The sequence below is a fragment of the Enoplosus armatus genome, chromosome 20 (genome assembly GCF_043641665.1).
Source record: "Enoplosus armatus isolate fEnoArm2 chromosome 20, fEnoArm2.hap1, whole genome shotgun sequence".
NCBI classification, from domain to species: Eukaryota; Metazoa; Chordata; class Actinopteri; order Centrarchiformes; family Enoplosidae; genus Enoplosus; species Enoplosus armatus.
In genome coordinates, this window is record NC_092199.1 from 4,784,547 (window position 1) to 4,799,605 (window position 15,059).

A 15,059-nucleotide genomic window follows, 5' to 3' on the forward strand; every position below is an offset into this window, starting at 1 on the left:
GAACTTCTCTTTGCAGTAATGAAGTCCTCCATGTTTTAATCTCTGACTTGGTCTCCGCCAATGTTGGAAGGTATGAGTCATTGGGATTGGCGGAGTGCTTGCTACTGACAGAGAAATCCTCCTGTGTTGGACAGGACAGCCGAATGATTTCTTTCCATTAATATCTCCATTGGTGTGCTGGTCCTCTCCACATTGGATTTGTCTCCCAACAACCTTGGAAAATCCTCATTGTGATGCTCTGTCGCTAGTTTGTGGTTTCACACATGATGAGGTTTTTAAAGCTGTCCTGGCATCTATAAATTGAGTTAACAATGTGCTTTGAGGTTGCTTGTAATTCTAGCTATTTTTGGCCAAACATCTGTAAAGGGGAGAGAGGTCCAATGTTTCCGTGCTGACTCAGGAGTTGAATTGTTCACCCTGGGCGTGTGTATTGCTCTCACACACAGACCTCCACCCCAAATTAGGGAAAATGCAGCTTGTGCTTGTCATCCAGGCAAGACAGGAAGGCCGCGTGAATGATAGAAACCTCAGATTGTTGCAAAGTGACTCATGATCATGCAAGTAGTGGTCAGAGGAATATCTGGTGCCTTAATCATGAGGATAGGACCCAGCATTCCTCATGTCGGTGCCACTTAGGAGCGAGGGTGTGAAATGAAGCATGTTCAACATGTGGCCAGCTGATGTGCGAACTGCACTGAGCATCAGAGCCAAAAAGACAAATAAAGACAGGAAAGAAACGAGGAACTTAGTGTCTGTGTCTTGATTCCTATACTTCCCTTTATTTTTTCCTCTGCCAACCCCCCCCCCCCCCCCTCCCACGTTCAGCCCCCATCATTCCCTTTAATCACTTGTTAAATGTTCCATTTGCTACAGTTCTCTCAGTACCCTTTTTATTGCCGGTCGTAGTCTATGTCCTCTCGCACAAAGAGGTGTCTGTCAGAGTTGATGGGAGACTGTGCACAGCTGGACCATGGCAGCATGGGAACAAGGGTTGGAACTGGACCTGGGGCTGCTTGGTCCAGATGGAGTCTGTGACTGTGGTTATTTCTGCCACACGATTAACAGCCTTCCAAACACACTGTTGTCTCCACCAGGAGAGGTTTGCCATTAAAACCGACGGCTGAACAGCTCTCCTGTTCTTCTTTGGCATGAATGTCCTGCTAAAGGTTTTTGCTGATGTCTTTATTTGAAAGCCTGGCGTTTGGACATATAAAAGGGTTTGTTTGTTTTTTTTATTACATTTTGTTTCAACATTGACTCTTGGAGTCACTGCCAGCAGTGTGGGAGCTGAAGCAGGTGCCACAAGAGAGCTTATGGCAAATGTTGGTTCGAAATTAGAAGCATGGTAGAATTTTGTCCTTTGTTCATGGTTTCTGTGACAGTCTACCATGTTGTGTTTTGCCCACTGGTTGCTGGTATTACTATGAGAATTTGAAAACACACTGAAATTAATTCTCATCCACATGTTTCTTTAAAAGTTCCTTCCCAAAAGCTTATTGAACACCCACAGTCAACTCTAATTTCTGGTTAGATAAGAAAAAGATGCTCCAGACTCCAGACAGTTTGACTCGATCTTGCAAGCATGATCTTTTACTGTACAGTGACACATGGTATGCAGTGCACATACATTCAACATATACACAGCTACGGTTACAGCATTCCCTAGTCGTGCATTCCCTTTGCGTACTGCCAAAGGTCAGAGTGCGTCAAGTAAGATATCAGATGGATTCAAAGGCATGTTCTCATCTTAGGCCTTCACAGAGACACACCCTGCTGCAATGTAACCCTGTTGCCATTTAGCAGCTTCTAATTAGACTTGATGCACAGTTTACTTTTTTTGTTTTTCTATGCCAGTCTTTTTCACAACATGTGTGAAAAGTGAAATTTACCACCGCAGTGACCTCTGCAACAAGTGTAAGAATGTGTGGTTTGTGGTTTCTTCAGTTTGACTGCATCACAGTGTGCACTTGACCACAAAACTTATTTTTGCATAAAATCTAACTGAACGCTCTCTCATTTGCACACACACCCTGTCGGAATTCTTCTCTAATCGCTCACTCTGGCCAAACAAAAGGCCAAGGAAGATACAGATTTACCGCTACAAGGCGGAGAGAGGCATTTTGAAACCATGGCTTTTTTGTTCAGAGGCATTTTCCAACCTCTGCGCCCTCCCTCTCCCTCTGAAATGCCAAAGGCATCTGGTTGACAGCTCCTCACAAGCTTTCAAATTGTTCTCCTTTTCCCAAATTTGGACTGAAGTAGAATGGGGCTATTGTCAACGTGTTTAGCGGACTTGAGAGAAATTCCTTTATCTTTCCTGGCAGCTTAATGGTCCCATAGATGGACGCAGTGAGAACTCTTCATGTTGTCAGACAAAATTTTGACTTTTCCATTTTTCTGGGCCCCAGGATGTAGGATGTGTTTATCAGAATCAAACTGTGGGTCATTGGTATGACATTCATTCAGCAGAGGTGCCAGGATATCATAAATGGAGACGGCATGTAACAATTATAGCCACATGGTTTCCAATTTGGGCACTACTCAGAGAGCTGGGCTGTAAAAATGTCTTAGTGGAATTTCAAATTGCAACTTCTTCAGCCTCTGTCCAATAGCCCCCATTACAGTCCATTCTCACCGTGTGCATGTACCGTGCTGCCATGTCAGGTGTATGCGCCACGTGAGGGGTGCTATGAGCTGCGAGTTAGCCCTTCTGGCTCTGGTGGATCTGCGGCAGCTATACGCCCTCATCTTGTGTGTGGACAGGACAGGCCGCAGCAGCTGGGAATGCACATTGACCTCAATGGGAGGAGCCAAGGTCAGCAAAGTGAGGTCAAAAGAAAGATCAGACCTGTTGCACTGTGTCCAGAAGTGTCGAGGAGGTAAACCCTGAAACCAAACGTGGACATTGAATAATGATTTTTTTTTAGCACTACAGCGCAACAAAACATGGCGGAGAAAAGCAGAGATGCCTTTCTGATGAAACCTGTAGCTGACCACATATTGGTTTGTATTTCAAACTATTTCAGTTGAGATTAAAAACAATTTTGCCCCAGACTACCAAAGAGCTCCTTTTGTCTCAAGTTCTTCATCTTTGTGGAATGTTCTTTTAGCTTAGCTTTTCTTTGTTTTTTAAAGGCTTTCGCCACTCCTCTGAGGACCAATTGTAAGGGAATCTCTGCAGAACACCAACAACAAATTAACTCAGTAGCCTTGCTCCAGAGCTGAACTCTAAAGAATTTGCAATATTAGCACTAGTAAACACTCGTCACTATTTCAGTTTCTCTCTGCCTGTAATCCTCTGTGCGAGTGCTGCCAACTCTCCCGCTCTGGGTCTGTGTGTAACACAAGCCGCTGTGGTGAACTCTCAGTTGTTTAACACGGCTTTTTCCATGCAGCGTTTGGGGCGACCACCCAAGGCCTCTGACCACACTGCACATTGCTCCCAACCAGAGCGGGAAGCAGAGGAAGACCTTCGATGTGTTACCGCCTCATTCCTCTCTCTCTCTCCTCTCGTTTGCCCAGCACAAGCATCACGTGCCCACATAGTTGATCCTGGCTGCTGAGGACAGCAGGGCACAGCTGCACTCGGGACTGGATTTCACCCTCCTCACGTTGGAAAGCCTCTTCAAACTCTCCCTCGGACAGCTGCAGACGACCAACCATAGTGATGTCTGCATTATTTTGGTGGCTGGTGTAGACTCAGTATGGTGAAGTGATATGAGGGGATTCCATGCAATCATCTGTCTGTTTAAATGGATGTATGGCCGCTGACGCACCAACACAAACAAACATTTCCAGATGTGTTAAACACACGCACAGAGACATGCATAAGTAGTCAGCCACAAACAACTGTCACACAGCTTTTCCAGCATTTAGCATTTCAAACAGAAGTAAAACAACAGTTTGGGTTGAACCAGAGTCACGATCAGACACACAATGTAGTTTAAGAAAGCATACACTGACACACAGACAACCACTTCCTTTTCTTTAATTTGTATTATGTTATATTGCTTGTATGCATTTATTTTTCATGTTTTATATTGCTTTTAGGTATTTGACTCCAGATTGTTGATGTATGTCTGCTAACCAGATATTTGTGGGGATAATAATGATGTTGTAATTAAAATATCCCCATCTGCTGATATAGAGAGACAGCAAGTCAAGTCAATGTGTTTATGGACCACATTTAAAAACAACACATGTTGACTGAAGTGCTTTCACTGAGAGGTTTAAAGGTAAATTAAATAATCATATTAATATCGATAAATCTTTTAACATGACCTGCGAGCAGTCATACCAAAGCCCAAGCATCCAATGTAACTCGAAACCAAAGGTGCATGTACATAGTAATCACAACAGTCATTATGTAAATGACTGTTGTGATTACTATTCTCATACCACAGGTACATAGACACATACACACTCACAATTACAGTCCCTGGCTCACCACAGACTGCTCACGACCACACAGTGTAGTGTAGCGGTCTGAGAGCTCAGCAGTCCTAGTCTGAACCGGACCTGTGTACAAAAACGTAATCGTAATCACAGCGGCTGCACAGGAAATAAATCACATTGTCTTCTCTTGTCCTTAGAAGGTCTGCAGATGGGGAACTGTTGCATAAGTGTTGCCTGTATGAGGGAGGTGCTGCTGCGCTGTTTATTTGGTGTAGTTTATTAGCCGTGACTCGCTGCTATCCTGGCATCCTGTCCAGCCTGGCAGCCCAGTGCCCCCTGTCTGCTAAGGCAAACAAAGAGCTGCTATGTGTCACATGCACAGTTAAATTGTCTCACCAATCCAAACCCCCACTATGCTCCTATCTGCCAATGCTGAGCAGAGAAAATGATGAGCCCACCCGGCACTCTCCCACCTTGCAAATTGATGTCATGCCACCATCCTACTGTGGCTGTTATTGTGTTAGTCTGCAGAATCTAATAACTGCAAGTCACTTCAGTGTGTACACATGTTCAGTTCATTGAAACAGCTATGACGAAACGTAGATTTACCACATTACTCCTCCTCCCCGCCATCCCCTTGTCTGCATACGAGAATCCTGTGGGAGTGACTGCTATGAGCATTAGGGCTAAGAAGAGGCTGTAAGAACTTTTTGGAAAATTCTCTCTGTAGGATGGAAAGGGAGGAAAGTGGAGGGCATCCGTCCGGCTGGAGTGGGCTGATGAACTTGTGAACTTGAAGGGAGGGCGAGAATAGGAAGGCAGGGGTGAAAATGCTGAGAGAGGATAAGAAGGGGAAAGAATATGAGGCAGGTAGAGAGGTCAGAAAAACAAGAACTGTGTGAGAAAGAAGTAGGAATACGATCATATAAATAAGAGGATGTAGGTAGCAAATTGTCCGCTTGAGAGAAGGCCAAATATTAGATGAGAGGGCTCAAGTCACTGTCAGAGCACTGTATCCTGTCAAAGGCATGTGTCAGGCGCTCCCTGTTGCCCCCTGTATTTCATATGTGGGAATGAGTGGAACACTGTTCCCTTTGTCTGCTGCCCCCCTTGTAGCTTTTGGACTATTTCAGACACTGTAGGTGATGTAGGCAGGCCATCTCTGGGGCTAAGGCTCACGGCAAGGGTGCTGACTCATGCCTGACAAGTTGTGGCTGAGAAGAATGACCGGCTGCTTTTGTTGTCTGAACATTTTGGCATCGGACATTATGTAAGGAGTTAAAGGAGGGCAAACAGAGACAGCAGAGGATATCAATAGGAAGTATATACATTAGGAAAGAAGAAAGAGAGCACAGAGAAAGAAAAATGAATTAAAGAGTTGGGGAGATGTAAAGACAAACACAGAGGTTGGATTTGGGAGTTACCTGATCTTGAGTTACCTGGTCTATCATTAGAGCAGTAATGAGGAGCAGACAGGCCAGCAGCTCAGAGAGGGAACGCTACTTTCCCACAAAGGCAAACATTATTTGAAAGTCCTAAGTGGATAGTGACATGATGGCAAGAAACTTTGATGCATGCAATTCAAATGTCTCTGTCCCCTAATTAAAATGAGGTGATTTATCTGCACTTAGCAAATCCACGTGAACATAAACTCCCATCCTGCTCCTGACTGGGATTAAGATAAAAGGCAGCAGTTTTTGTTTTGCAGATTATTGTTGCTTTTAAGGGTGAATTATATTTATCCTCATCAGTGTTTCCAAACTGATGTTCAGCATGATAGTTAAAACAGAAGCAAACTGAGCAGGAACTAATCTCATAATCTCTTCCAAGAGAGTTATAGCTATATTAGAAATACAAATGCATTACTGAAGGCTCACGGCATGCATGGCCTCTGTATTCTGGCCTTGTTGTTGCTGTTCAAGCCAAGTTCAAAAGTAAAAAAAAAAAAAGCAGAATAACAAGGACAAAGAGAAAGTTTGCTTCTTAAAATCTCATTTCCTGGCTCGAAAGCTTGCAAATTCCTCAACTGTGCACATAAAACAAAAGAAAGGAAGTCACACGGCATCCTGAACTTCACTGTATATACTCACATACTGCACAGCATATGGCTCTTACACTTTTACCTCACACATGCACAGTTATATATGAATGTTTTGTTTCCTGAATTGCAGTTGAAGCTACAGTTCCGCTTTAGGCATTTAGCCAAAGCTTAATTGGATCTCTTCAGTGTTTCAGTGGTGTATGACTACTTGCCTTTAGGTTGTTGAAGATGTATATTTATACTAGTGCTTCTTAGTTTTGTAGGCTGTAGGATAACAAGAATGGAATTTATAAGTCAAATTCTTGCTTCGTTGAGTGCATTTTATCGTTATGAGGTAGATGACTTATGAAGTCAGACATCTGGAAGCCTGATATGATTGAAATTAAACTTTCTAGAAAAGTGAGATTTGGCCTTAAAAAACCCCACAGAGACTTAAACTTTCCCTACAGACTGACTGCTGCTCAGTCAATGACAACTCCATAACGTTTAACTTTGTGTTCTCCCTGTTTTATGAGCGGTCTCAAATCATTAAGCCTCAAGCTGTTGTCATGCATTAGAGTGCCTCTTTTCTGATGAAGTGTTATGAGACTAAAAATAAGTACAGTAGATGTTTTTATTTGAAACCGCCGACAGGGGAATGGAAACTTTGCATAGAGGAGATTGCTTCCAAATCTGCCTGATGTGTGTGTTTGTGTTTGAAATGAGAGAGGGAGAGTGAGCGAAAGAGAGAGAGAGAGAGAGAGAGAGAGAGAGAGAGAGAGAGAGAGAGAGCAGCTATTTTCTGGACATCTTAAAGAGGAAGGTGTTGCCCTTGTGACCTGGCATATACTAATGTCAGTCAATATAGCAGACACACCCAGTTACTTTAAATGCCAACAAGTGACTGTTTCTACTAAAAACTCAACATTACAACTGTTGGTTTGAATAGAATAACATTTTTGTGAAACAAAACATTTGAAGTTGAAAAAATGTTGTTGAAGCTGCTTCTTCTTTTGCGTCCAACATTGATAGCTTTAGGAATGCTGCTGGCCTTTATTGGTGCCAGTTCTGGTAACATCCAAAGCATCTGAAGCATGCCAGGCTGGGTGGGCTCGCCATTTATAAATACACCCCTCTAAACATGTCCGAAATTCACTGTGTGGTTTTTACAGCCACGAGGTCCACAGCTCAAATAATATGAAGAGGAGGCCCACGTGTATTTGCATTCATCATGTGCTTGTATGTGCATGTGTCAGGGCAGCCAGTCAACAAGATATCAGACAGGTCACCGCTACAGTAAGAGTCCTCATAATTTACACTCCCTGGCTGCATATTTATAACCAGTGAGAAGCTCTCCTGGATTCATGCAAATATGCTTCACATGCAAACACATTATTCAGTTGGAGTGCAGGATGTGTTGATGCAGTCACAGGTCACATCTACGCCTTAGCTGGAACAACTCAATCAATTTAAAGGAAAGGTTCAGGGTTTTTTTTCACATCTATCTTAATACAACACTCACATGCCATGTGTACCTTGAAAGAGTCATTCCTCCCGTCCATACTGGCTGTGAAGTGACACCTGTATAGACTTCACTGTGAAACATGTGGGACAAAGTCATTTCGTGCAAAAATGAATCTCAAAGTTTAGCTGAAGCTAATATAATGCTTCAGTCTGAGATTCAGACAGATTTGTTGTCATTGTAGAGTAAGGCAGCTGCTTTTTACAAAGTCGACAAACAGCCTTATCTTTGTTGGTAATTTTGCCATCAATGACATAGAACCCAAAATACTTCCAAGTACAGAAAGAAGTTGTGATCCTTATTCCATTTCACGTGACTACAGGGCAAGTAATTACATGTATAGTTCCAATTAATAAAAGACAATAAAATCAAGTTTAATAGACCTAAGGATGCTGCTCCCAGGGTATCATAGTATCTGTTAATTACTTACTGTCTTACTCTACATTCTCTTTAGACTGCCTTTGAGTAACTGAAAAGGGGCATTAATTAGGCTGCATTTAATGCACATAGAGGCAAGTTTTCTTGTAAAAAAATTAAGTAGATTTTTTGAAAGAATTCAGTGTAAGAAGACAAATATGCAAATAAATCCATACGGTCAAGGGCGTACAATAAATACTGTAGGGTTATAAGTTCCAAGCTAGTAAGTTTCACTGCTCTGCTCCAAAATAGCTGCTCAGTTTCCAAGCCAAGACATCAGCGGCCTCTTGACCTTCTGCAGCGCTGCTAGGAATGTGCAGAGGTGTAGATTTAAGGCTTCTGAGTTCGTCTGAGCAACACCTCTCTCAGGTCTGTCAAGTACAATTGCAAAACCTGTTCGGCACGCATTACTCATTTGTGACTTGTGATGGTGTTGCTGTGTGAGTGGAAACTTGACATAACGTAGATTGCAGTCGGTATTGTTCTGTGTGTGTGTGTGTGTGTGTGTGTGTATGTGTGTGTGTGTAGTGAAGCGCAGAGTGAAAAATGGGCAGTGTCAGGCTGTTTTCTGCAACGCTCACACCCTATCCATCTGACAGTTCTGTGATGAAGTCAGACATTTTTAGAAGCAAGGAGGGAAACGACAAGACAGAAGGTGAATTTCTGCCATTAGTCTTACTGTAGCTGAGGTTGTCAGCTCAACAGTCATGCAAAACAAGGAGCTGCTTGGTGCGATTCTTATAGTATAATCTTCTTAAAAAAAAAAGATTTTCAGTAGTTTTTTAACTCATAAGAGAAATTGTTTTCACATGTATTTGGTTTTTGCCTTCTTGATGGAGGATACATGCGGTGCCCATGTAAATAAACCCTTTACTTAAAGTGGAGTTGTGGGATTCCACTGTGTGTGGTCCTCATGCAGACGTCTTCGCCACTTGCATGCTTGACAAAAAGGTTCCAGGAAATGAGAAGGATTGAGGTTGATTGTCATGCTCTGTATCACTCCTTATTCATACCACCATGTTACTCTGGTTAATCAATTTTAAATGCTGTCACGCATAAGTGTTGCCATAAGTAGAACTGTCAGCCTTTTAAGGCAGGACCAGTGACTGTGCTCCTTCCAGGCATTCGAGGACTTTGCTGTCCGTCCTCTCTTCTAGTTCCTCAGCAAATGTCCTCACTCATCCACACATCAGAATCAGAATCAGAAATACTTTATTGATCCCCGGGGGGAAATTGTACTTGCCTGTAAGACTTCCTGTTCCTGCACCAACTTTCCAGTGTCCAAACGTTTTCAACTTAGGGACGGCCCTTTTTCCATTGCTCGGGAAAACCATCCAAAGAGCCAGCAGTCATCTGGTGATGCATGACCGAGGAGGCCAGCCGGAGGTTTGTGAATGGCTGGCTTAATGGCTCATTAATCTGCCAGTGGCTGTGACCGCTGTCAGTCAACATGGGGCCTGCTTGGTTTTGCTAGGGCTAAGTAAATGTTAGGGCATATGAATCAAGTCTATAAACGGTCACAAATGCTCTTTTTTCAAGTTTCTAATACAAGCTAATAAAAAGAAACTACAAAAGAAGGCGACGTCAGAAAGAATTCATTACCTTTCACATAACACTTCTTGCCTTTTATTTATATTGTTTGTCTTAGCTCATAGGTCTCTGTAGTGTTTTAGTATCAGCATTTCAAATCTAAAGCCATAATGTGGCGAAGGCAGAACAGTAAATTCAGTCCTGATGATGGTCCACCCTTTAGATGGAATGACATTTGGAGCAAACCCAGTGATTCAGCACTGCATCCTACAGGAAATCCCTATGAGTAGCAATGAAGACCAAATTCTCAGGCAGAGCTCCAAAATGCAGAGGCAGGTAACAGATGTGTGAGATTAACCAGCGAGACTCGAGAATTTCAATATGCCTCATTCTTACTGTCTTGTGTCTACAGGGTAGCGATGGTGAAATGGAGATAGTGGCCTTTTAGGCTATTATCTCGGCAATTTGATTTAGTCTATACAGCCCTTGACCTTTCACCTGAATCGTTATTCCGGCGACAGTCTGTCTCGCACATCACTCTCAGTCTTTAAACTACAGACCACTTTACCTTCACATCTCACTTGTAGTTTTGCAGAAAATGACTCATTTTTTAACCATTACAATTTTTGTTTGATAATGTTGGACCAGAACAACAACTAAACCACCCTTCAACATAGACAAAAGGTTTTTAAAGCTATGGTGTATCACAGCAGTCGTGAGCTGGCATTAATCAACAAATCAGGACACTGGATGCAGGATGAGGAGGATATCAGGCTCTTGAGTCCACAGGGCTGAAGAAAGTCCTGCAGCTTTGGCTGAAACCGTAGACCACCTCCTCGGGAAATGTTCAACCACACACATACATACATACTCTTGCACATCTGGTAAAAAATAAACACTAGAGGGAAAAGGGAGGTGCAGATGATGGAGTAGTGAAGTATCCGTCCAGTCCATTTCCTCCTCTGTGTTTCGTTGTGAAATCCCTCCCAGCCCCACCCCAGCTTTTTCATTCAGAGGGAGAGAATGTGCAGGGCACGCCTGCGTTTTCTGTAAATATCTTGGGTCTCCTCTCTGCCATGTCCTCCCAGGGCAAAGATGGAGCCAAGCCGTGTGCCCCCCCCCTCCCTTCCTCCCTTCCTCCCGTCCTCCCGCCAAGCATCCTCATGGGGAAGGAAGCTGACCCTCTCCACCCTGTAAGAGGTTAAATCCCAGAGGGGGGAAAGAGAAGGGTGTCGGCCTGGACCCTTCGACTGACAGCAGGAAACACTAGGAGGAAACTGAAAGGAACTGTGCGTCTGTTTTTCAATAGTAACGGACAGGATGTGTAATGTCAGAGTGGTGTTGTGAAGCGATGGCATGTCAGGGCTCTGTAACCTTACAATCTGCGAAAACACCCACTGTCTAATCACTTCATACCTTTCACTACGAGTGTTTTTAACTCTTTTATTCTCTTTTTTTCTTACAGATTGTTGATTCCAAAATTTAACCCCCCCCCAAAAAAATCTCTCCAAAACACAACGCTTAAAACTAAGAACTATTCTTTCAATTAAAAGCCAAGAAGCGATATTTGTCTTTCAGAAATACCAAGGCTGCTTGATCGTGATGAATACAAAAGGCTTTACACTGTATTGTTTACTCAAACAGGGGCTACAGCCCGGCCTTTATATCCAACATACCAGTGCGCACCACATTACCAAGTGCCATTATTATAATCACATCCAGCACTACTCCATGCATTCCAGAGCAGACCAGCATCCAAGGCCACACTGTACAATATACTTCTTCTGAGCCCTGCTGTTCTTTGGATTCAGTCCAAGCAAAGAAGCTGTCAGCAGTTTTCATACGTGTCCATCACCTCTCATCAATTAAAAGGCAGACACAGGACATTGCATTCAAAAGTATCCTGAAGCTCATGCATCCTGATACAGACTTGATAGCAAGACACAAATAATCTTGAGACATTTAATCATGTTTGAATGAATGTCGATGTTGTTACATTATAGTCAGGTGGGTTGCATATAATTCAAAATTACTATTTTTACTTACATTTGGGTTACCTTTTTATGTGACAAGATTAAGAGGCAGTCGGTATATGGGGGTAAAAATCCAACACATTTTGTCTCCCATGTCTGTTTATGAATCTTCTGTACTGTTTTGTTGCTTGTAACTGTCAAGAGGGTGATTTATGTGTGATTTGTCTGATATCTTTGCATAAGTAGGCCTTTAAGTTGGGTCCAGAAGGTGGGTGTTTTAAATTTGCTCACTCCCAATATCCCAAGTATGAAGAAAAGGTAAAAACAGGAGTTCAACAATTAATTGTGCCACCTGGACAAACGTCCAGTCTGATTTAAAATATTCTTGCCTGGTTTCTCGTTGGTTTGAGGGTTTCCAGAGCTTGAAGTCCACTCAAAAGAACCAGAGCTAGAGAAAAGGCTTCGTCCAGGCACTCAAACCTACACAACGGGGCCATTTCCGAACTTCTGTTATTCCAGAGTCCTCCACTAAAAGCCCTTAATGTGCGGCTGTTATCCCTTCACTTAAATATGCTTTGCTCAGCTGAAAATGACTGACATGGCCTGACAAAAAAAAAAAAAAAAACACGCCAGACTCATTAATTATAATTTATGAGTACCAGACCTTGGACCTTGACTTGATGGATAATTTCAAACAGCTTTCAAAGTCAACCTATATGTCGATGGAGGTTTTAAACAGAACAGTTTCAGCATCAAATATTGACAAGAGTCTTGAAACCTTTTGACAAGCAGAGGGAACAACTGTAGCTGTATCCTCCTCTGTGAAACATCTCTCATGTAGTCAGTCATTGTTTGTATGTCGTTTGCACTAAGCTCAGTCACAACTCGACGTACACTCGCACACTTAGGGGCTGGCTTCATTATGCACTCATCTTGGTTTGTTTGACCACTCTCTCATTTGAAAAGATTAATTGGCTGGCTCAGCCCGACTAAACTAAATATTTAAGTGTTTGAGGTGCATGTGGTTGGCTTCAGACCCCTCGGTGATGGTCTGTACTTGAACCTGGTTTGTTATTCTCAGCCCACGCTGCAATCACACCCTCTGCATGGCAACTCCCCATCATGTCCACATATAGAATAATATGAGAAAATCACATGCATATTACTGTATCACATGCGGGCTCAGGGAAGCACAACGTGAGCCAAAGATAACTGACCGACACAAGATCAAGTCATTCTAGTTTGTTATTTCTATGTAATTTTCTTTCTTTTTTTACTGCTTTTAATGTGCACAATTCCCCTTTACTGCTCGCTTGCAAATGCAATTCTGTCAAGGATTAAATAGTAGATTAGTAGGAATACACGCCTGCTCAGACTAAACAAAGGAAGACGTTATTGTTGATGAGTCTGGGAAAGATTTTCACTGTTCGTTCAAGGTGCATTTAAGTGATGCTACATTAAAGGCCTCCTCAAGAATCACTCTGGAAACACATGAACTGTAATCCTAAACCTCCGAAATGACAAACCACCAAGATCCAAATTCAGGTTATAGTCAGTCATTGCCAAGCCGCTGAGAAGAGTAACAGTCTACATGTGCTGATGCATGTAAAGATGAGGACTGTATAAATGTACAACATTTAAAAAAGAGAATTCAATTGATGTAATATCTGTCACACCCATGGAAGTATACATGCAAAATCAGTGATTTTTCTTGTTAAACAGCTCATTGTTTGTAATCCATTAAGTCCTTCTCAGCTTTTGATTTCACACGTGATTGATTATGTGAAATAAATACCAATCTGCGTGTGTCTAATTTTCAAGCTAACATTATAACAGAAGAACTTGATCAGCCGAGATGACCTCCACGATAGAAGAATCTATCGGCAAGCACCTTGAAGCAATTATTTAATCATAAATGGCTGTCACTTATCAAGACATTGAGGAGAAAATATGTCAGCCTCAAATTTTGCTTGTTCTTGTGCTTTTGCTCCAAGAAAAGCAAAAGAATGTGTCAGATGAAGAAAAAAAAAACTTCAGGAATGCCAACAACATTTGGTTTTGAAAGGTTTGTTCTTACAGTTTGAGAACATGAGTGTTTTCACAAAGACGTTCCAGGTCACGTAAAGTTAGTGCAACAATGATCTGTGGGAATAATAGCGCCAGGTGTAACAGCTGACACAATAATGTTCCAAACTACAATCTCTGATGCTTTGATGGGTTAATCACAGCAATCACACCATCGAAGAAAGTATAATGTTGGGTTGGAATGAGCAGGGTAGAAAGTGAACTCTGGGTAGAGAGCATATTATAAGCTATATGCTTTTATCACTCTTTCTTCCCGGCAGCTGCAGAAAGTAAGATGAACAAAAATTACACGTGCACGCGTACATGTATAGTATCATGTTTTAGATGCCATAAGAAAAAAACACTAGCTCCATCTACTGGTCATAAATAGACATTGTATATACAATGAAGTACACGTGTAGAACAAATTGCAGCATCACCTGAAATCTTTTTTTTTTTTTGTCTGTGCATTCAAACCTTGGCGTTAAAACATTTTACAGTGAGAAAGTAAAAAAAATCAAAGCATGTGTATACAGACATAAAAAAGCAATTTAAATACAAATTTCAATAGTTACTGGTATTAAATTATATGTGTCCACAATTACAACCTCAAAAATATAAACAAAACTCTGTTAATACATTGGTCTCAACAAAAGCTGCATTTCTCAAGATTCACAAATGTGGTAGTTATGGCTCGTCTGACATGGCTTACAGGTCAGTTCTCAAAGATACACAAAATGGTCTATGGTAAGCAAGTCAAGCTACACCCTTTTTCTGGGTTTATGTATTTATTTATTTATTTGATAGGGACAGAGCATGTTAATGAACATCAGTATAATAATACAAGATGTAAACACACAGGAGTTAGCAAGAATGCTAATTTACACCCATAGTCCCTATAGGCAGGTAACAGAAGCAGAACCATTACAAGTGACAACATGCAAATACAAGTATACAATACACAAGTAGAAAAAAGCAGTGTAAGTAAGTATGTAAGTAAGTGTATTGTGCAACATGTGCAATATGTGAAGGCCAAATCCTTTATTGAAATCACATTGTAGTTAATCTCTATGATAGTTATTACTTAATGATTGCTCTGCATTGTTAAAATAAAGTAAACCTACTGAACCCTACTGTA